The following is a 22891-nucleotide window of genomic DNA, read 5'->3' as shown; positions in this document are numbered from 1 at the left end:
ATCATCAGAACCCTCTCAGGAGGATAGAAAACCAACCAGTTTGGAGTTACAACAGAGCATTTTCTTTCACAGGGAAGACTCACAGGGCAATTCTGAAAGGCAAAATATTCATATCTCATGCTCACTTTGGCAGCACATGTACTAAAACTGGAACAATATTGAGAAGATTAACATGGCTCCTGTGCAAGGATGACACAAAAATTCATGAAGCATTCCATATTTTTACTGCGACAGGATCAAATCTGCACATATCAGTATTAATCTTGAATGTAAATGGGCTACATGCCCAAATTAAAAGGCATAGAGTGGCAAGCTGGATAAAGAAGCAAGACCTAATGGTATGCTGTTTTCAAGAAACCATCTCGTATGCAATGACACCCATAAGCTCACAGTAAAGAGATGGAGAAAAATCTACCAAGCAATTTGAAAACAAAACACAGCAGGAGTTGCTATTCTGATTTCAGGCAAAATAGAATTTAAACCAACAAAGATTAAAAAAAGACAAAGATGGGCATTACTTAATGGTAAAGGGTTCAGTTATTTCACTGCAGATTATGCTCTCAAGGTTCATCCATGTTGTGGCATTTGTCAGAATTTTCTTCCTTCTTAAGGCTGAATAATATGTCATTGTATGAATGGACCACATTTTGCATATCCATCTATCCATCCACCCATCCATCCATCCATCCATCAGTGAGCATTTGGGCTGCTTCCAAGTTTTAGCTGTTGTGAATAATGTTGATTTGCAGCATTTTAGATAGCAGAAGTTACAGAAGGGATGAGAGAATTTTGATTCACTGGCCCTCTCTTCCATGGACATTCTAGGCTCAGAAAATTTGGTTACTAATAGGCAAAAGCTGAGAAAACACTTTTAAGTGTGTCTTGAGATGCCTGTTGACTTCTCACCATTTTACTGAACCTGCAATTTAAAATGGCTTCTTCTACCTGCTGATGCTAACAGATGCTCAAAAAGTAGAATAGAACAAATTCACCTGTTTTTTCATGGCTGAGATTCAAGCTGTGTATTTTTAAGCACAAGCACAGGCAGATGCACCCTTGCTACAAGATAAACCAGAATTCTTCATGGCCAGGTAGCTTGGACCTCATTTAAAGGTACCTACAGTAAGTGAAATACGAAAGGGACTTTCTCCTAGGAGTTGTACTCTACAAGGTGGTTCTGGAGGACAGGATTATAGGGGGGCTCTGCTGCTTATGTTATACTTTACCTACAGAAACCTGTGCAATTTCAGAAACAGTGGCCTGCCAGGGGTGGGCCTTCTGGGATCAGCGAACTCTTATCAGGGCACTTATATCAAGGATCACTTGGAATTCCTTGGGAAGGACAGTAGGGAGAAAATTTTCAGGGATGCAGACCTGAAGTTACCTGTGCTTCTCCTCTGTGTAGTGAAAACAGTGAAGTGCATAGGAGGATGTCTGTGAGTAGTCCAGCTTAGATAATTTGACTTTGGTGGATTGGAAAGGCAAAACCAGAAATAATTAGTGGTAGTGAGGAAGGAAACCACCCCCATATTGCCCTATGCCCAATTTCTGCCTCAAAGAAAAAGTAGGAGTTAAAGAAAAGACAAGAAATAAAATCTGTCAGACAGCCCCATGCTGCATTCCAAGCCCAGTAGCTGAAGATCTAACCTAACTGGTTATGTTAATAGATTCCAGACAGCCTGGCGCTGCATTCCAGGCCTGGTAACTGAAGATCAACCCCCTTAGAGTTGTGAGCCCTTAAAATGGACAGGAATTGTGCACTTGGGGAGCTTGGCTCTTGAGACAGGAGTCTTGCTGATGCTCCCGGCCGAATAAACCCCTTCCTTCTTTAACTCGGTGTCTGAGGGTTTTTTTCTGAGGCTCTTCATGCTATATTTCTTGGTTCTCTGACTGGGAAGTGAGGTTATTGGCTGATGGTTAAGGCAGCTCCTTAGGTGGCTTAAGCTTGCCCTGTGGAACAACCCTGAGGGGGACTCTGACCAGCCCGAGCAATGTGGATCCTGAGAGGACTCCCGGGTAGGCATTTGCCCTGGTGGGATGCCTCACCAGAGCAGTGTGTGGCAGGCCCCTATGGAGGATCAACACAGTGGCTGAACACCAGGAAGGAACTGGCACTTGGAGTCCGGACATCTAAAACGTGGTAAGACTGGTCTTGGGAACTTGCCCAGTCCATTTGAGTGGAAGCATGACCTGACACCCACGATGTGCCAGTGCCAGCACTTTGGTTTTTGTTTTTGACTTGACTTGGATTGCTTGATAGTTTGGTTTTGGTTTTGACCTGGCTTGGATTTCTTGATACTCGGATTCTGGTTTTGATTCTGGTTTGGTGTAAACTGTAAAAGTGTGTGTATGTGTGTGTGGCATTTTTACCCATTCTTTGTTTTGTGGTGTGCGTGTGGTGTGAGTGTGGTGTTTTGTCTCGAAGAAACATGGGTGAGGCACAAAGAAAGCCCACCCCACTAGGAACTATGTTGAAAAATTTCAAAAAGGGATTTAAGGGCTATGGAGTTACTATTACACCAGGAAAACTTAGAACTTTATGTAAAATAGACTGGCCAGCATTAGAGGTGGGTTGACCATCAGAAGGAAGCCTGGACAGGTCCCTTGTTTCAAAGGTATGGCACAAGGTAACCTGTAAAGCCAGGGCACCCAGACCAGTTTCCGTACATATATGCTTGGTTACAGATGGTTTTAGATCCCTCCACAGTGGTTGAAAGAACTGCAGCATAAGTGGCTGAGAGAGGCAGAGAAGAGAGAGAGAGGCAGAGAGGAGAGAGAGAGGCAAAGAGGAGAGAGAGAGAGACAGAGAGAAAGAGAGAGATAGGCAGAGGGGAGAGAGAGAGAGACAGAGGGGAGAGAGAGAGAGACAGAGGGGAGAGAGAGAGGCAAAGAGAAGAGAGAGACAGAGAGAGGCAGAGGGTAGAGAGAGGCAGAGGGGAGAGAGAGAGAGACAGAGGAGAGAGAGAGAGGCAGAAAGGAGAGAGAGACAGAGAGAGAAGCAGAGAGAGAGGCAGAGAGAAGAGAAAGAGAGGCAGGGAGAGAGAGAGAGGCAGAGAGGGGCACAGAGGCAGAGAGGGGCCAGATGAGGCCACTGACAACCTGTAGCCTTCTATCAAAAATCCTTAACTCAGTAATCCACGGATGGCCCAAATACATTCAACCTGTAGCGGCAACTGCTTTGCTAACAGAAGATAGTAGAAAAATAACTTTTGGAGGAAACCTCACTGTGAGCACACCTCACTAGTTCAGTTCAGAACTACTCTAAATCAAAAAAGCAAAAAAGTAGCTTACTAACTCAAAAATCTTAAAGTATGGGGCTATTCTGTTAGAAAAAAAAGAAAATCCCCTTAACCCAGCAGGTTTCCTAACAAGGGATTTAAATCTTAATTACCATAAAAAGGCCCGGCCAGACCTAGAAGGAACTCCCTTCAGGACAGGACCATCGATGTTTCCTCCCACGTAATTGAAGAAAAAAAAAAAGGCCATCTATACCAATTCTAAGCTAATTTAGACAAAACAAGGTCTTATTAATAGCAAAGGATAATTAAAATCCCAAACTTACAAGGTTTTCAACAAAAGTAAAGTTTGCTAAAAGTTAACGGTGTAACATGTATTATAGTAACTTGTAATCTTGTGGCCTTAAGACAGTCTAGTCCACAGACATAAAAGAAGTTTGCTTTGGAAAAGAATGGTTATCATCTTCGAAAAAAAAAAGAGGGGGAAAAAATGGGGGGCAGAATTTATGTAAAAAGAGTGGTATATAGTAAATTCTCATCCTGAAATAAATTAACTGGTTGTTTAAAGAAAGAAACGTTTGTAATAAGTCAGAAAGTTGAGACGTGTTGAAGAATTGTCTGCGAAAGTTGTGAAAGAGAAAAATGTTATAAAGAAAGAATTTATGCAAGAAATGTTGTATAATTTAAAAGTTACTAGGCCTCCTGAATGTAAAACTATTGAAAGAAAAAAACAGTTTATGTGCAAGGTGTATAAGGAAAGTAAAATATACCTTTGATAAAAGGATTATAAGGAGGCAAAAGAATGTAAATTTTTACCTAAATTAAAAGGTTAAAAATATGTATATTTTGTTTTAAAGATGTAATCAAGTTTTAAAATGTTAATTGGAAAGAAAATTCTGTGTGTAAACATTGGTTAAAGAGGTATCATCCAGTTTTTCTGTAAACTGGACATTAAAATAAAAGCATAACAGGTTTTTCTTAAAGCACCAACCTGCTCTTTAGCAAAAATTATAAAAGGTTAAAAAGAGTCTATAAAATCTTATCTTATAGTCAAACATTAAAAATTGAGTAAATATGTATACAAAGTTTTATTAAAACTAAGTTTAACATTAATAGCACATTAATATAAAGGTGAAATTTAGCTTATCTGGTATAAAAATCATACAAGAAGCATTATTAAATATAAAAATGGTGTTTGGCTTTCTTTGGTCTAAAAGCTAATAAAAATAGGTGCTAATGGAAATTTCTCAGTAAGAAGGCACCAAAGACTATAAAGTCCACTGCTGATGTCCCCACATTTAAAACAAAAAGTCAATTTCTTAGAAATTACATACTTGGTTTATCTTCCACTTTCCTTTCCCTTAAAACTAAAAGTCTTTTAGCACATGTACCACACCTAGAATTTCCAGTAAACCAACACCAGCCTGAAGATCACCTTCTTATCAAAGTGTAGAAAGAAGAAAAACTCAAGCCAGCCTAGGAAGGACCCTACCTTGTGCTGCTAACCACCGAGACTGCTGTTCCTACAGTGGAAAAGGGATGGACTCATCACATCCGAGTCAAACTGCCACCCCCTCCAGAGTTGTGGGCCACAGTCCCAGGCGAAAATCCTACCAAACTAAAGCTAAGAAAAATTTAACCCTTTCATCTATTCTATTACTCTTCCTTCTTTCTTCGCTCTATTGCTGACCATCTAGTTATTAACACAACCAAGTCAATTTTGCCTCAAACTATTGCATTTAATGCTTGCCTTGTTATACCCTGTGGGGACTTGCCAAGTCAGAGACAGCTTTCTACTTCAGAAAAGTATTTCTGTCCCTCCTGACTCTCCTCAGACTGGGCATTAGTAAACTAGGACCATTTAATCTGGGGAGATTTTGATAAAGACCCCAGTGCCAACCGGGAGTCTTGCCCCCCGATGTAGAGCTTTCATGCCATAATTGGTCCAACGTTCTGTGGACCACTAAAGAGCAAGCATGGACTGCCCCAACCTGTTTTTATAATTTCCTAAAACCATACATTCATTTTACTAGAGGATGATAGAAGTTAAAGACTTAAAACAAACTTTAGCAATTAAGACAGGATACCAAGATGCAAACGCCTGGTTAAAATGGATCAAATATTCCATCTGCACGTTAAAAGCAATTGTTATGCTTGTGCACATGGCAGGCCGGAGGCCCAGATTGTCCCCCTTCCATTAAGATGGTCTTCCAGTTGGCCAGGCATAGGCTGCATGGTAGCTCTTTTCCAGGATTCTACAGCCTGGAGTAATAAGTCACCCCAAGCTCTCTCTGCTATATCCCAAAGTCCGGCACCCTGTGGGTCAGCCCCGGAGGGCCATCCAGCCTCCCTCTCCCAACACTAAGTTCACTTCGTGTCTCTCACGACAGGGAGGAAACTTAGCATTCCTTGGAGACCTGAAAGGACGCCATGAGCTTAAAAATTTTCAAGAGCTTATCAGTCAGTCAGCCTTTGTTCATCCCCAAGCAGATGTGTGGTGGTATTTTGGTGGACCTTTACTGGGCAATCTGCCGAATAACTGGAGTGGCACTTGTACTTTAGTCCAACTGGCTATCGCTTTCACCCTGGCATTTCATCAACCAGAGGGAGGAAAAATAAGACATCATAAAGTAAGAGAAGCCCCTTATGGGTCTTTCGACTCTCACATCCATTTAGACACAATTGGAGTCTCACAGGGAATACCAGATCAATTTAAAGCTTGAAATCAAATAGCTACAGGATTTGAGTCAATATTTTGGTAGGTGTCAGTTAACAAAAATGTAAATTGGATAAACTACATCTGTAACAACCAACAGCAAAGAGCTTTTCATGAGTTAAAAGAAAAACTCATGTTGGCCCCAGCCCTGAGGCTACCTGACCTGACAAAACCCTTTACACCCTATGTGTCAGAAAGAAGAAAAATGGCAGTTGGAGTTTTAACCCACACTGTGGGGTCCTGGCCAAGGCCAGTGGCCTATCTCTCAAAACAACTAGACGTGGTTTCCAAAGGCTGGCCCCCATGTCTAAGGGCCCTGGTAGCAATGACCCCATTAGCACAAGAAGCAGATAAGCTAACACTTGGGCAAAACCTAAACATAAAGTCCCCCTATGCTGTGGTGACTTTAATAAATACCAAAAGACATCATTAGCTAACGAATGCCAGACTAACTGGATACCAAAGCTTGCTCTGTGAAAATCCCTGCATAACCATTGAAGTTTGCAATACCCTAAACCCCGCCAACTTGCTCCCGGTATCAGAGGGCCCAGTTGAACATAACTGTATAGAGGTATTGGACTCATTTTAGTCTGGTGGGTCCAACCTCCAAGACCATCCTTAAACATCAGTAGACTAGGAGCTGTATGTGGATGGGAGCAGCTTCGCCTTGCAAAATGACTCTGAAGAAGATGACAAGCCCTGCTCCAGTCACACCCGGAAGCTGACTGGTCCATGCATGGCCAAAGCATGAGGAAACTCATCGCGGGACTCATTTTCCTTAAAATTTGGACTCGTATAGTAAGGACTTCAACTGACCTCCCTCAGATTGAGGACTGTTCCCAGTGTATACATCAAGTCACTGAGGTGGGACAAAAAGTTGCTATAGTCCTATTATTTTATGATTATTATAAGTGTACCGGGACTCTAAAGAAAATTGTTTGTATAATGCTATTCTATGCAAGGTATGTTGCCCAAGAAATGACCAACCTGATGTGTGTTATGACCCATCTGAGCCTCCCATGACCACAGTTTTTGAAATAAGATTAAGGACTGAGGACTCGTAGAGGCTCATAAATGATATGAGTAAAGTGTTAGCCAAAACAAAAGAAAAAGGGGTGCCCAAACAAGTCATCTTAAAGTTTGATGCCTGTGCTGTCATTAATAGTAATAAGTTAGAAATAGGATGTGCTTCTCTTAATTAGGAAAGAGGCTATATGGCAGAAAATAAGCACATTTGTCATGAATTAAGACTGTGTAGAAATGAATGTGGATGCTGCTCTTGTGTCATTTAGGCTACTTAGATAAAAAAGTAAAAAGGATCCTGTCACCTTTAGAAAGGGAAAAGTGGCCCTTCTTGTACCAGTGGTCAGTGTAACCCCTTAGAATGAGTAATAACCAACCCCCTTGATCCTCGCTGGAAAAAAAGGGAACGTGTAACCCTAGGAATCAATAGGGCTGGACTGAATCCTCGAGTAAATATCATGGTTTGAGGAGAAGTTTATAAACGCTCTCCTGAGCCAGTATTTCAAAACTTCTATGATAAACTGAATGTGCCAGTACCAGAAATTCCAGGAAAAACAAGAAATTTGTTTTTGCGGTTAGCCGAGCATGTAGCCCAGTCTCTAAATGTCACTTCAAGTTATGTTTGTGGAGGAACTGTAATGGAAGGTCAATGGCCATGGGAAGACTGAGAATTAGTGCCTATAGACCCAGTTCTTGATGAATTCCCAGCCCAAAAGAATCACCCTGATCATTTCTGTGTTCTAAAAGTCTCAATTATTGGACACTATTGTATAGCTAGAGAAGGAAAAGAATTCACTCATCCTGTAGGACGACTTAGTTGCCTGGGACAAAAACTGTATAATGGTACCACAAAAACAGTTACACAGTGGAGTTCAAACCACACAGAGAAAAATCCATTCAATAAATTTCCAAAGTTGCAGACCGTTTGGGCCCACCCAGAATCCCACTGGGACTGGACGGCCCCCACTGGGCTATACTGGATATGTGGACATAGAGCCTACACTAAGCTGCCTGACGAGTGGACAGGAAGTTGTGTTACTGGCACTATTAAACCATCTTTCTTCCTACTGCCCATAAAAACAGGTGAACTCCTGGGCTTCCCTCTCTATGCTTCCTGCGAAAAGTGAAACATAACCATAGGTAATTGAAAAGATGATGAATGGCCTCCTGAAAAAATTATACAATACTATGGGCCTGCCACTTGGGCACAAGATGGCTCATGGGGATACCGGACCCCCATTTACATGCTCAACCGAATCATATTGTGGCAAGCTGTCTTGGAGATCGTTGGTAAAGCCTTGACTGTTCTGGCCTGGCAAGAAACTCAGATGAGAAATGCTATCTATCAAAATAGATTAAATCTCGACTACTTGCTAGCAACTGAAGGAGAAGTCTGTGGAAAATTTAACCTTACCAATTGCTGCCTGCAGGTAGATGACCAGGGGCAAGTAGTCAAAGATCTAGTTAAAGATATGATGAAACTGGCACATGTGCCTGTACAAGTATGACACGGATTTGACCCTGAGGCCATGTTCGAAAATGTTTCCCAGTGCTAGGAGGATTTAAAAGTCTTATAATAGGAATTATAGTAGTAATAGGAACCTGCTTACTGATCCCTTGTTTACTACCTGTACTCATTCAAATAGGTGAAAGGTTTCAACACTACTCTAGTTCACCAGAATGCTTCAGCACAAGTGTACTACATGAATCACTATCGATCTGTCATACAGGAAGACGCAGGTAGTGAGGATACAGATGAGAACTCCCACTAATAAAATAAGTGAGAGTCTCAAAGTGGGGAATAAGGAAGGAGACCACCCCCCATATTGCCCTATGCTCAATTTCTGCCTCAAAGAAAAAGTAGGAGTTAAAGAAAAGACAAGAAATAAAATCAGTCAGACAGCCCTGAGCTGCATTCCAAGCCTGGTAGCTGAAGATCTAACCTAACCGGTTATGTTAATAGATTCCAGACAACCTGGCACTGCATTCCAGGCCTGATAACTGAAGATCAAACTGCTTAGAGTTGTGAGCCCTTAAAAGGGACAGGAATTGTGCAGTCAGAGAGCTCGGCTCTTGAGACAGGAGTCTTGCTGATGCTCCTAGCCGAATAAACTCTGTCCTTCTTTAACTCGGTTTCTGAGGGGTTTTGTCTGTGGCTCTTCCAGCTCCAGTATATTTAACATATTTATTAGGAACCAAAGCCAAGAATCCTAGTGATGCTAAATGGCCCTCAGTGGTGTTTGGTTTTGCATTGGGACAGGAAATGTTCCTCATGTCTAGCGATTATTCATTTTATTATTTATATCAGGTTTACATGTTTAATGTTACATCACTTTTTGAGATCATTTTTACTAAATCTAAATATTTTTTGTTGTTTTCTGTAAACATTATATACAAAATCAATGTCACACTTGGCAAAAATGAACAAATTTTATTATTTAAATAACTTCAAACTGATATTCTATATAGGCATTTTCTTATCACTGTTAAACACTATATGTTGCTGTTTATTCAGTTTTCTTTCAGTTCTAATAAATGCACCTGCTCCTTTTTGTATGCAAGTGACACATTTAATGTTCTTTTAATCAAGAATGATTAAGTGAAATTGCAGGATTTTCATCTGAACTGTTCAAGTTCTGAATTTGAGGCGATACTTTTTTTTTCTCATTTTCATTGTTTTGATTAAAAAATAAATCTTCATTAAATTAATCATTTGTAGTATCCTGTATGCTAAACTTAGGTTGGTCATGTTTAAGTAAAATCTAGTTTCTTTCTTTTTTTTCACTTAAATAAAAATAAACAAGCTACCATTCTAAAGAGTTTTTTTTATTGTTTTCAACTTCTTTGGCTCTTCACGTTTATGTATACTATGATGTAAACGTGAAGTTACTTTCAATCATCTACAAGACTGTATTTGCTTTCCCAGTATAAGAAATTAAATACATTTTCACCAAAATATAGTAATGTAAAAATAACTAAAACTTATTTTCCAAAAAGTTTTATCTTGAAATTAAAATGCAAAATATAACTTCTAAATAATAATTTCAAAAATTAATTCAAATAATTGTATTAAACTGAACATTTTAATTTAATATTCTCAAACATTTAGTTAAATCCTATTAAACATTTAATAAAATAATGTTCTTTTACATACTACATGAAAATGAAGTAGTCATATGATAAGTCTAGACCTAGTAATGAGAATTGTGTAATATAGTAAATTTGTCATGTCTACCTTCTATGACTGTTAGGGTTTATGTACTAATGGGAAATTTTTTGCTCTGTGAGAATGTATTGTGTTCATGCTGACAGGAAGGAATTGACTAGGTAATTATATTGGTTTTTCTCCTATTTAAGCACCTCTGCCATTCATATCCTCCTCCTTCTCAAGCTGTGTTTGTGTCAGATAGGGAAGCTATAGAATTCACACACTTTCCTGGCGACTGGATGCAATCATCTTTTGTTTTGCAGGACATAGGCAAGAAATGTTTCAAAGCTTTCTCTTGGGGCCTGAACAATTGTTAGGCATAAGAGTTGATGCTGATGTTTAGGGTTATAGATTCTGCTATCAGCACTGAGTGTTGAATTCTGAGAGTCAGAACCCATATGTTTTTTAATAAATGATATTTATGATATGTGAGACTCTTAAAAACTTATGACCCTGACCAAGGATTTCCTTTTGCCTAGGTCTATGGGCAACAATGGGGAAAATGTCAATTTTATTTTTCCTAGTATATAAGTGAATAAATTGATCTATTCATTTTGTCATTCTATTTTTTTAATTGTTCAATATTACCTGTACCATGGAGAACATAGTCACACTTATAAAGGCTTTATTTTCAGAGAAATAGTTGAGATTCATTTCAAAGAGTGTGAAGTTAAGCAGAATTTGATGATAAAATCTGATTTTTCCCTCCTCATTTCCATTTCAAAAATAAAATCCTGCAAATTTTGGCTAATGTAAAATATTTTAAATATATTGTATGACGTTCAATTAAGTTACTGTATTCAATTTAGTTGAATAAATGTTCAATTCAATTTTTAAAATGAGTTAAAAATATTTCAGAATGTGTTTTTTTTTCCTTGATAGTGATTCTCCAAGGGCAAATGAATTTTGACAAGGAAGACAGTGAAGAAATTTCATAAAAGTGAAATACTAACTGGAAGCTCCTATCGGCATTGGTTGATCTGACAAGTTGTGTGTATAGAAACCAGCCTATATGGAGACACGAATATCAAAAGAAGTTTTACCGATGATAGAAATATGAGAGGATCATTATGTATTCTTCAAGAAAAAGAAATATGGCAAAGGATAGTAAAGGTAATACTGCCAAAAATATCCAGATTGTATTGAAGAAAATTGTGAAAAAAAGGACCAGAGTCAAAGTTATTTTTCTAGGTAAGTACACTTGTTAAAACATAATCATGGCCGGGCATAGTAGCTCACACCTGTAATCCCAGCACTTTGGGAGGCCGAGGCAGGTGGATCACAAGGTCAGGAGATCGAGACCATCCTGGCTAACATGGTGAAACCCCATTGCTACTAAAAATAAAAAAATTAGCCGGCTGTGGTGACATGCACCTGTAGTCCCAGCTACTCAGGAGGCTGAGGCAGGAGAATTGCTTGAACCCAGGAGGTGGAGGTTGCAGTGAGCTGAGATTGTGCCACTGCACTCCAGCCTGAGTGACAGAGTGATACTCCATCTCAAACAAAACAAAATAAAACATAGTCATATTGGCCGGGTGCAGTGTTTCACTCCTGTAATCCCAGCACTTTGGGAGGCCCAGGTGAGTGGATCACCTGAGGTCATGAGTTCGAGACCAGTCTGGACAACATGGTGAATACTAAAAATACAAAAATTAGCTGGGCATGGTGGCAGGTGCCTGTAATCCCAGCTACTCAAGAGGCTGAGGCAGGAGAATTGCTTGAACCCGGGAGGTGGAGGTTGCAGTAAGCTGAGATTGTGCCACTGCACTCCAGCCTGGGTGAAAGGGCAAGACTTCATCTCAAAAAAAACAAACAAACAAAGAAACCAAATAAAACTATAATTATATAAAGGGATGAGCCCACCAACCAATAATGCAAATAAAATGCAAAGCTAAATTTATTGCTTACTTAGGTAAACAATAGTTATGAGAGTCCAGCAAAGTCTTCTCAAGCAAAGCAGATAATTGATCTTACACAGGACTTTGGGGGATGCATGGTGTGGAGGGAATGGTAAATTTTCAAAGGTAGGAGTGGGCTAATGCCAGCTTTAGAAATGTGATACCTCAGAAGAGAATGTTGTTAATTGGCTGCTTTCAGATTCAGGTTTATTGGAGTATGACTGTCGCTGATTTATTAAACACACTTAAGATGTGTTCTTCTGGTTATTTGTGATTCTAGAAAAAGATTAATTTTTCTATGATGAAGGAAATGAAAATATTTCATTCCAAAATATAGTTCTTTGACATATTTTGAGATGGTTATTCAGAGAACCAGCATACAGAGGTAATCCTGCAGAGCTGTCTTTTGTGAGGGATGTTTGCATCTGAAGAGAATCTGGGCCAGGTGCAGTGGCTCACGCCTGTAATCCCAGCACTCTGGGAGGCTGAGGCGGGCAGATCACAAGGTCAAGAGATTGAGACCAGCCTGGACAACATGGTGAAACCCCATTTCTACCAAAAATACAAAAATTAGCTGGGCATGGTGGTGTGTGCCTGTAATCCCAGCTACTCGGGAGGCTGAGGTAGGCGAATCACTTGAACCTGGGAGGCAGAGGTTGCAGTGAGCCGAGATCGCGCCATTGCACTCCAGCCTGGGTGGCAAGAGCGAAGCTCCATCTCAAAAAAAAAAAAAAAAAAAAAAGAGAGAATATGGCATTGATGCAATTGGGTTTTCTCTGAGACCCTCCCTTGTCCAGATTTAGGAAAGATTAATTGAAAGACTGGCACCTTAAAGGTCTGAAATAAATATTTACCATCTCTTCTCTCTGAAGGCTGCTACTTGTGAGGTTTCATCTATTTAAGAAGACCCCTTTGCTAGCCATGCCTCCTTGTTTCTCTCTCTTATAACCTGTTGTTACTATTACTATAACCTGACTTACTTCCATAACCTGGTTTTGGCCAAGATCCAAGCCCCTATTCTTTCTATAACCTCAAGGTGGTATACAAGCTTCTGTACTCCATTGGGGGATGGAGTAATCACTCTGAGGTTCTTTCTATGCACAATAATTAATTTGTATGTCATTTCTCCTATTAATCTGCCTTTTGTGAGTTTTTTTTTTTTTCAGTGAAACTTCAGAGGATGAAGAGAAAGCTTTCCCTTGGCCGCTAGAGTAGCCATATTAACAAATAATCACCAGAACCAATCTTAAATCTATGTCATTATTATTTTAATAGAAATAACAACTGGCTGGTCACAGTGGCTCACACCTGTAGTCTCAGCACTTTGGGTGGCTGAGACAGGAGGATTGTTTGAGTTTAGGAGTTCAAGACCAGGGGTAACATGGCAGGAACATATCACTACAAAACATAAAAACAAACAAACAAACAAACAAAAAAACTAGCCAGGCATGGTGTCACACACTTGCTGTCCTAGCTTCTTAGGAGGCTGAGGCAGGAGGATCATTGAGCCCAGGAGCTCAAGGTTATGGTGAGCCGTAATCATGCCACAGCACTCCAACCTGGGACAGTGAGACCTTGTTGTTTTTTTTTAAAAAAAAAGAAAGAAAAAAATAACAACTTATCAGTGACTTACAGAACACTATGGGTTAACTAACTGATTCAGGATAAGGAGTTTTGCATGAAGATGCATTCAAAATATTTTATAACAGATAAAAAAAGTTTTAACTTTTTGATTAAGGTTGAGTAAACAAAGTAAAAAAATCTACGTATCTTAGGACTAGAGGAGAAGAGGCTATGGAGAAGGAATTAAGAAATACTTTCCTTGTTCATGGGAAATAAGAGAGTTTATTACTTTTTCTAATGCACAAAGAATTTTTTTTTTTAATCACAAAGAAGTGAGTTTCTGAAGATATAATTGATTTTCCTTTTGGAACCAAAAACTTTAAGGCTGTTCTATATGAAAAAATAAGCAGCTTTGACAAGTGTAAATTAAAGATATCATTAATTCAAAAACCACAAGAAAGTGATCTTTCTTGCTCCTATGTCTTAAGGGCCTTTTTAAAGAAATGTTATGATAAGATTGATTTGATTTCAGTTTGAGCATATATCCAGTGATGTACCATAATTTATATACTGAAGATAGAAATCTGTGTTTCCTTTTTAAGCCTGTCTTTATTCTGATTGCAGAAGTAATTTTTTCTATTTAATTCTATCTTCATCTTATTGGTGGCTTTTTATTATGAAAGGAGCCGGGCACATTCCTCAGCCCCGGGCTCAAAACAAACAAGCCCAGTACAAACACATCCCATCCTCCCATCCCACCACATATCGCCATATATCTCTCAAACTTCCTGAGCCCAGTACAAACACCACCAGGAAAGTCTCCGATAAGGGGACAGCTGTTCAAAGTTTTACTGAAATAGCAGGAACCAAAAGAATTCCTTTGTTCCCCTGTAACTTTCAGGCTATAAAAAGCAAACACTCACATTGTTCAGGGCCCTCTTGTATGCTGTGGAATGGAGGGACCAGGTTCGAACTTGTAGTAAAGATCCTTGCCGCTTGGCTTTGACTCTGGACTCTGGTGGTCTTCTTTGGGGAACTAACGGTCTGGGCATAACATCTGGGGGCCCGTCCGGGATTCCCCAAGCCCACCAGACCCCTGGTCAACGGATCTGCTAGGATCGATCTACTGATAGGTGAGCTGGCTTGTCTCCGTTTGTCTGTCTGTGTCTGTTCTGAATCTGAATCTGTGACTCGCGAGGTCTGAAACTGGAGCTGGCACAGTCCTGGTGGACGCGCTATATGACGGCCAGCGGAGACCGGTGGGAGACGTCCCCTGGCTCTCATCTGATCTATATTGCGATCTGAGCTGCCCCAGTTTGGCGGGCAGCAGCCGTATCTGAGCTGCCCGGTTGGGTGGGCAGCAGCTGTCTCTGATCTGAGCTGCCCCGGTTTGGTGGGCAGCAGCTGTCTCTGATCTGACCTGCCCCGGTTTGGCGGGCAGCAGCCGTATCTGAGCTGCCCGGTTGGGCAGGCAGCAGCTGTCTCTGATCTGAGCTGCCCCGGTTTGGTGGGCAGCATCTGTCTCTGATCTGAGCTGCCCCGGTTTGGTGGGCAGCAGCCGTATCTGAGCTGCCCGGTTGGGCAGGCAGCAGCTGTCTCTGATCTGAGCTGCCCCGGTTTGGCGGGCAGCCGGTGCGTGCTTGCGATCTGAACTGCTCCAGTTTGGCGGGCAGCAGCTGTCTCTAATCTGGGCTGCCCCAGCGCGACCGTGATCCAGGCAGCTAACTCTGACCCGGGCTTCCGGTGCGCGCTTGCGATCTGAACTGCCCCGGTTTGGCGGGCAGCAGCTGTCTCTGATCTGGGCTGCCCCAGCGCGACCGCGATCCAGGCAGCTAACTCTGACCCGGGCTTCCGGTGCGCGCTTGCTATCTGAACTGCCCCGGTTTGGCAGGCAGCAGCTGTTTCTAATCTGGGCTGCCCCAGCGCGACCGCGATCCAGGCAGCTAACTCTGACCCGGGCTTCCGGTGTGCGCTTGCGATCTGAACTGCCCGGGTTTGGTGGGCAGCAGCTGTCCCTAATCTGGGCTGCCCCAGCACGACCGTGATCCAGGCAGCTAACTCTGACCCGGGCTTCCGGTGCGCGCTTGCGATCTGAACTGCCCCGGTTTGGCGGGCAGCAGCTGCCTCTGACCAGGGCTGCCAAAGTGCGCATGTGATTAGATATCATTAATAAGTCAGATCAGATTTCCTTTACAGGGATTCAAACCCACTTTCCTTTACAGGAAGAGACTACAAATTATTACAGGATGGGTAATACCCAGAGCACTCCTCTATCTCTCCTTACGAGTAATTTCAAAGAAGTTAGAGCAAGGGGCCATGATCTTGGTATAGAAATCAGGAACGGAAAGCTAATTACTCTGTGTCGCTCCGAATGGCCTGCCTTTGATGTGGGGTGGCCACCCGAAGGGACCTTCCGACTTGCTGTCATCACTAGGGTAAAGTCCAAGATTTTCCTACCTGGGCGTGCGGGCCACTTAGATCAAATCCCATATATCCTCATATGGCAGGACCTTGTTGAGAACCCGCCTCCTTGGCTGTCCCCTTTCCAATTGGCCTCTGAACCCTGTAAGGCACTGGTTGCTCGACCACTAAAATCCAAGCAACCAACTGCCCCCCCCATCCTGTTCTACCTGACAGCGGGGACCCACTGTTCACAGAACCCCCTCCGTACCCCTCCGGGCCCCAGGCCCCAGCCCCCCTGGCTGAGCTGCAGGAGGGAGCAGGCGGACGGGAGGCGGCCGGCACACACGGGCCCGCTGAAAGGGAAAGTAACTTTGAAGGGCCGCTGGGGAGGATGCGAGGGCGCACTTTGCGGACTAGCCCCCCTCAGCCGCCTGACTCCACGGTGGCTTTACCCCTTCGGGAAATAGGACCCCCAGATGACACAGGAATCCCCAGGCTCCAGTACTGGCCATTCTCCACCAGTGATCTGTATAACTGGAAAACTCAGAGTGCTCGGTTTTCAGACAATCCCAAAGATTTACTGGCTTTACTAGATAGTGTCATGTTCACCCACCAGCCCACTTGGGATGATTGTCAGCAGCTCCTCCGAATTTTGTTCACCACGGAAGAGCGAGAGAGAATACAGATAGAAGCTAGAAAGCTGGTCCCGGGGGACGACGGTCAACCGACTGCCAACCCCGACCTCATAAACGCAACCTTTCCTCTGACCAGGCTGGCGTGGGACTACAACACGGCAGAAGGTAGGGGACGGCTACACCTTTATCGCCAGACTCTAATGGCAGGTCTCCGGGCAGCTGCTCGCAAGCCCACTAATTTGGCTAAAGTATATTCTATTCTGCAGGGAAAGACAGAGAGCCCAGCTACCTACTTAGAAAGATTAATGGAAGCTTTTAGACAGTACACCCCCATAGATCCAGAGGCTCCAGGAAGTCAGGCAGCTATTGTAATGTCTTTCGTAAATCAGGCAGCCCCAGATATTAAGAGAAAACTCCAGAAATTAGAAGACTTGGAGGGAAAGCGGATTCAGGACCTCCTTCAGATAGCCCAGCGGGTTTACAATAACAGAGATACTCCAGAGGAAAAGCAATTTAAGGCCACTAAAAAAAAATGACCAAGGTCCTGGCAGCAGTGGTACAGAAAGAGCATCTACAGCCAGAGGTAACATATCTAGGGTACCTGCTTAAGGGAGGGCAGCGCTGGCTAACAGACACCCGGAAACAAACTGTTCTGCAGATCCCCAGGCCACAATCCACCCGACAAGTGAGAGAATTCCTGCGGTCAGCGGGATTTTGCAGACTATGGATACCTGGGTTCGCAGAACTGGCTAAACCCTTGTATCAGGCAACACGGGGGCAACAGCCATTTAATTGGACAGACGAAGCCGAGTTGGCCTTCCAACAGATTAAAACCGCCCCACTCTCCGCGCCTGCACTAGGACTACCTGATGTTACCAAGCCCTTCCACTTATACGTGGATGGGAATAAGGGTGTCGCCAAGGCGGTAATAACTCAGAACTTAGGCCCCTGGCGGAGGCCAGTTGCCTACCTGTCAAAGAAGTTAGACCCAGTAGCTGCCGGGTGGCCCCCTTGTCTCCGAATGATTGCGGCCACGGCTCTGATGGTGCAAGATGCTCATAAACTTGTCATGGGGCAAGAATTGCGGGTCGTTACTCCACATGCCATCGAAGGTGTACTCAAACAGCCACCTAATTGATGGATGAGTAACGCCCAGCTCACCCACTACAAAGGACTACTACTAAATCCTCTCAGGATAATTTTCCTGCCCCCAACGACCTTAAACCCTGCCTCGCTGCTGCCCAACCCGGACCTGGATGCCCCACTCCATGACTGCACCAAGATACTAGCTCAGGTGCACGGAGTTCGAGAAGACCTGCAGGACCGCCCATTTCCTGACGCCGACCTCGTCTGGTTCACTGATGGGAGCAGCTTCATGCATCAAGGCCAGAGGTACGCTGGAGCGGCAGTAACTTCAGAGACTGAGGTAATCTGGGCGGAACCCCTGCCCCCGGGGACATCGGCCCAGAAGGCCGAACTGATAGCGCTCACCCAAGCTCTTACCTTAGGGGCGGGGAAAAAGCTGACAGTATATACAGACAGCCGATATGCTTTTGCAAGGGCGCATATACATGGGGCCATTTACAGGGAGCGAGGGTTACTGACGGCTGAAGGAAAAGAGATAAAAAACAAGCAAGAGATCCTAGCCCTGCTAACAGCCCTATGGAGGCCAGAAAAATTAGCCATTGTACATTGCCCAGGGCATCAGAAGCTAACTACTCCAACTGCTCAAGGCAACTTTCTGGCAGACCAAACTGCAAGGAATGTGGCGAAGGCTCCCAGCCAACTCCTTGCACTCCAGCTCCCTGACCCGGGCCCCCGGGACTTGCCATATTTCCCTGAATATTCAGAACAAGATCTCCAGTGGATTGACAAACTTCCCCTGAAACAAATCCAGAATGGGTGGTGGACTGATACTAATGACCAAACCATCCTACCAGAAAAATTAGGACAACAGGTGTTAGAACACATCCACCGAACCACCCACCTGGGGGCCCGGCGGATGATAGACCTGATCAGACGCTCCAAGCTCAAAATCAGACATATAGCTGAGACGGCCAGCAGTATCGTGACAAGTTGCAAAGTCTGCCAGCTTAACAACGCATACCCCCAATCTCAAGCTGCAGCAGGAACAAGGCTCAGGGGAACCAGGCCCGGTATCTACTGGGAGGTAGATTTTACTGAAATAAAGCCAGGAAAGTACGGGTACCGGTACTTACTTGTCTTTGTAGATACTTTTTCAGGGTGGACTGAAGCATTCCCAACCAAAAGAGAAACTGCTCAGGTCGTAGCAAAGAAAATTCTGGAAGATATCCTTCCCAGGTATGGCTTCCCCATCCAGATAGGGTCAGATAATGGGCCCGCTTTCGTCGCTAAGGTAAGTCAGGACTTGGCTTCCATCCTTGGGGCAAATTGGAAACTACATTGCGCTTACAGGCCCCAGAGTTCAGGATAGGTAGAAAGGATGAATCGGACCTTAAAAGAGACCTTAACTAAATTGACTATAGAGACTGGCACTAATTGGGTAGTCCTTCTCCCCTATGCTCTGTTCCAGGCCCGTAATACCCCTTACAAACTGGGCCTTACCCCTTACGAAATCATGTATGGCCGACCTCCACCCCTGGTTCCTAGGTTAAAAGATGACCTGCTTAAGTCTGAAACAGAAAATGTCTCTGAGTTCTTATTTTCCCTACAAGCCTTACAGAAAATTCACCAAGAAATCTGGCCCAAGCTGAAAGAGCTATATGAGACCAGTCCCCCACCGACACCCCATCCGTACCAGCCGGGAGACTGGGTCCTGGTTAAGCGACACCGACAAGAGACCTTAGAGCCCAGGTGGAAAGGACCACTCCAAGTACTCCTGACCACACCCACCGCCCTGAAGGTAGAAGGCATTGCGTCGTGGATCCACTACACCCACGTCAAGCCAGTGGACCCAACCTCTGACCTTCTGGGGCCAATCACAGCGGCGGCTGAAGCACCGGACACGTGGACTGTGGACAGAGCTAAGAACAACCCCTTAAAACTCACCCTGCGCCGGCAGCATAGCTCACTGCAAACATGCAGTTAGGTAGTCTAACTCTAACATTAGTCGCCCTAGTGGCCGCTGGGAAAAACATAAAGCCAGCTCCTAATCCCTTTGTCTGGAAATTCTGGCTTTATGAAAACCAAACCCACCCTGGGCAACCTCATGAGCCCGGGAAATTAGTGGCCAGTGCAGATTGCCCCTCCTCAGGGTGCAATAGCCCAATTTTACTAAATTTTACCGATTTCCCAGTAGCCAAACCAGTGGCACCAATAATATGCTTCGAGTATGATCAGACTGAATACAATTGTAAGCACTATTGGTGGCACCAAAGTGCCGGCTGCCCTTATAACTATTGTAACATCCATAAATACCAATGGTGGGGTGGAAAACAACAGATAGATCCCAGATGGCCCTTCCATCGCAGACGAGATAGAGACCTTTCATATACATGGATAGTTAGAGACCCCTGGAACTCCCGCTGGACCACGCCTCAACACGGGGCTGTATACTACTCCTCCGCCTCCACATGGCCTAGCAGTCACCTCTATCTGTGGCGGGGTCTAGTGCAGGTACGGCCCCTGGTCTATGGAAATATCCAGCGACAAGAAAACCGCCTGACACAAGATTTACGTCCTTTTTCCTGGTTAAAATTATTGCAAGAAGGATTAGAACTTGCCAACCTTACAGGACTTCACAGCCTGTCTGGCTGCTTTCTGTGTGCCACTCTAGGGCGTCCACCACTAACCGCTGTCCCCCTGCCATGGGGATCCTCCACCTCTGCCCAAGCTAACAACCACCGAAACCTCTCATATGCCCCTATCCCTAACATGCCACTATACCTAAACCCCAGTCAAGAAAAGTTTCCCTACTGTTTCTCAGGAACTAATTCCAGCCTCTGCAACATCACTGCAACGCCCCCTAACATCACCTTAAGGGCTCCGTCAGGGATATTCTTCTGGTGTAATGGAACATTATCTAAAAACCTATCAAGCCCCTCCGTTACCAACCTACTGTGTCTTCCTGTCACATTAGTTCCCCGGTTAACTCTACTTACTGCCGGTGAGTTCCTAGGGTATACCAGTAACTGGACTAGTGCTGTTATTCACCCAGACCCTAGACCGAGACCTGCATGAGCCATATTTCTCCCCCTCATTGCAGGAATCTCCCTCACCGCATCCTTCATGGCGGCCGGACTGGCTGGGGGAGCCCTAGGTCACACCCTCATAGAAAGTAACAAGCTGTACCAACAATTTGCCGTTACTATGGAGGAGTCAGCTGAGTCCCTTGCCTCCCTCCAGCGGCAACTCACGTCCCTAGACAGGTAACCTTGCAGAACCGGAGGGCCTTAGACCTACTCACTGCTGAAAAAGGGGGAACGTGTATGTTTCTAAAGGAAGACTGTTGTTTCTACATAAATGAATCAGGGCTCGTGGAAGACCGGGTCCAACAGTTACGCAAGTTAAGCACAGAAGTAAGAACACGGCAGTTTGCTTCAGCTGCAGAACAATGGTGGAACTCATCTATGTTTTCTCTGTTAGCCCCCTTCCTTGGACCCCTGCTGAGTCTACTATTTCTGCTTACCGTAGGACCTTGTGTTGTTAACAGAATTTTGCGGTTCGTTAAAGAAAGGTTTAACACTGTACAACTCATGGTCCTCAGAGCCCAATACCAACCTGTAAACACGGAAACAGAATCAGACTTATAAGACCCAAGATTGGCTCTAAAAAAATACCTGAAAAGAAAGGGGGGAATGAAAGGAGCCAGGCACATTCCTCAGCCCCGGGCTCAAAACAAACAAGCCCAGTACAAACACATCCCATCCTCCCATCCCACCACATATCGCCATATATCTCTCAAACTTCCTGAGCCCAGTACAAACACCACCAGGAAAGTCTCCGATAAGGGGACAGCTGTTCAAAGTTTTACTGAAATAGCGGGAACCAAAAGCATTCCTTTGTTCCCCTGTAACTTTCAGGCTATAAAAAGCAAACACTCGCATTGTTCAGGGCCCTCTTGTATGCTGTGGAATGGAGGGACCAGGTTCGAACTTGTAGTAAAGATCCTTGCCGCTTGGCTTTGACTCTGGACTCTGGTGGTCTTCTTTGGGGAACTAACGGTCTGGGCATAACAATTACTATGTGATATTCTAAAGTAATTTATATTTTTATCAGTATTTAACCATTTATTAATTTATTTAAACAACCTGGTGTTGATGAAAAGACTTAAACTCCATGAAACACTTAAAGATTATTTATTCTGAGCCAAATATGAGTGACCAATGGCCCATGACACAGATCCCAACAGGTCCTGAGAACATGCGCCCAAGGCAGTTGGGTGACAGCTTGGTTTTACACATTTTAGGGAGACATAAGGCATCAATTAATACATGTAAGATGTACATGGGTTTTGTCTGGAAAGGTAGGACAACTGGAAGCAGGGGTTTCCAGGTCATAGGTGGATTCAAAGATTTTCTGAATGATAATTGGTTGAAAGAGTTACTATCTAAAGACCTGGAATCAATAGAGAGGAATGTCTGAATTAAGATAAGGAGTTGTGGAAACCAAGGTTTTATCATGCAGATGAAGCCTCCAGGTAGCAGGCTTCAGAGAGAATAGATTGTAAATATTTCCTATCAGACTTAAAGAGTCTGTTCTATCAGTCTTAAGGTTCCTGTTTTAATGTTAATGCTGGTCAGCCGTTTCTAAATTCCAAAGGGAGGAGGGCATAATAACGCATGTTCGACCCCTACTTCCCATCATGGCCTCAACTAATTTTTCAGGTTAACTTTGGAATGCTCTTGGCTAAGGGGAGGGTTCTTTAGTTGGTTGAGGGATTTATAATTCTATTTTGGTTTACACTGGTGAAGTAGGTCACTATATTTTGCAAGAATTTATTATTTATTTTGGTTTGGGAAATTTGAGCAGACAATTTAGACATTTTTTTCTAGGATGCAAATAAGATAAAATGTTTTGGCATTTTCTCCCTAAGCCTCTAAAAGGTTTTCATATGTAAGATAGTCTACAATTTGTTAGCTTATATTTCTATAAATATAATGAGCTCTTTATTCATAAAATTATTTGGTATATTAGAAATTGATCTAACAATATTCCCCCATGGCAGCTCTCATGTGTTGGAGTCACCTGCCTGTAGCTCTCTCAGACTGGAATCACACACTAGGATC

The 22891-nt window shown here is 43.5% G+C and overlaps 1 long non-coding RNA gene and 1 other non-coding gene across 2 annotated transcripts in view; both read left to right on the top strand.

Moving 5' to 3' along the window:
* LOC130541339 (uncharacterized) overlaps positions 1–22891 on the top strand; it is a 119524-nt gene that overhangs the window by 51164 nt on the left and 45469 nt on the right. Inside the window, exon 3 of the long non-coding RNA XR_008955382.2 lies at positions 11066–11374. This is a non-coding gene — a long non-coding RNA (uncharacterized LOC130541339). The remainder of the gene's footprint in view (positions 1–11065; positions 11375–22891) is intronic.
* Positions 118–224, top strand: LOC112439359 (U6 spliceosomal RNA). The gene has a single exon (XR_003027657.1). It is a non-coding gene; the product is annotated as a U6 spliceosomal RNA (small nuclear RNA).

This window comes from Pan paniscus, chromosome 2 (genome assembly GCF_029289425.2).
Source record: "Pan paniscus chromosome 2, NHGRI_mPanPan1-v2.0_pri, whole genome shotgun sequence".
NCBI lineage: Eukaryota > Metazoa > Chordata > Mammalia > Primates > Hominidae > Pan > Pan paniscus.
The sequence above is the reverse complement of the archived record's forward strand: the minus strand, read 5'-3'. Positions and strand labels throughout refer to the sequence as shown.